The sequence below is a fragment of the Penaeus monodon genome, chromosome 15 (assembly GCF_015228065.2).
Source record: "Penaeus monodon isolate SGIC_2016 chromosome 15, NSTDA_Pmon_1, whole genome shotgun sequence".
In the NCBI taxonomy this organism is placed as follows: Eukaryota; Metazoa; Arthropoda; class Malacostraca; order Decapoda; family Penaeidae; genus Penaeus; species Penaeus monodon.
In genome coordinates, this window is record NC_051400.1 from 50,482,054 (window position 1) to 50,483,226 (window position 1,173).

The following is a 1,173-nucleotide window of genomic DNA, read 5'->3' on the forward strand; positions in this document are numbered from 1 at the left end:
TGTTTTCTATCTTACAAAAAACTAGCTACCCCCTACTTGCTTGGATTGATCGAGTCTTCTCATAAATAACATGTCAGCCACTGTCTGCTTTGAGGCAGTAACGGCTGAATCCTTTTACTGTTCGCAGTGAGGTCAAACAAGTGGTGTGCTGGCTCCTACACTTCTTGGCATATTCTCACGGGACTACTATTCATGTTTTTGACGGCTGCACGATAATGATGACATCTTTCTTCACAGCAGATCAGATGGTAAACTGTTCAATCTGGCCCATTTGATTGAAACTAAAATACGCAAGATACTAGTCAGCGAGCTTCTGTTTACAGATGACGAAGCCCTCGTATCTCGCAACCTAGGGGCATCCAGCACTTGGTGGACCATTTAGTGCAACCTGCTCAGATTTTCCTCTGGTCATAAGCACGGAGAAAACAGTTGTAATACTCCATGCTAATAGTAACTTAGCTCGGTGTTGGTCAATGAGAAGGAATTAGCTACCGCTGACACATTTTACTACCTTGGTTCTACTATATGAATGATCTGAAATCCAAAGACATATTGGTTTAGCCGTTACAACATTCAGCCGACTACAGCACCGCGCATGGAAAACAACAGCTAAACTGTGCGCAAAAAGTTCACATTTTATGAATGCTGCAATACTGACCGCACTATTGTATGGATCTGAGACATGGACACCTATGCGGGACACGAGAGGATGCTGAAAAAACGTTCCATATTCGCAACCTTTGACAAATCCTGAAGATATCTTGGAGTGACAGGGGGACAAATAAGACTGTACTGTCCCGCACAGGCTGTATATCAATAATGCAATCACTGAAGATTTGTCGGCTAAGATGGCATGGCCACCTTCGTAGAATTCCTGATGGCCAACTACCCAAGGTCATACTATATTCTGAGCTCAGCAGTGGTGTATGAGGCGTGACAGACCCTGTTGAGATACAAAGATGTCAAACGCGATCTTCAAGTTCTCGAGATCCATATAATTATTGGAAAAAATTCGCTGAAAATCGTGTGGAATGGCGAAGACGGTTTCAAAAGGGTGGTCGTAGCATGGATGCTAAATGGCTGCAACAGCAGGAGGCAGCCCAGAATAGCCGTGCGCATGCAAACACCCATATTTACTCGTCTATGAATGCTTTGCTATATTATTGTTAGTGT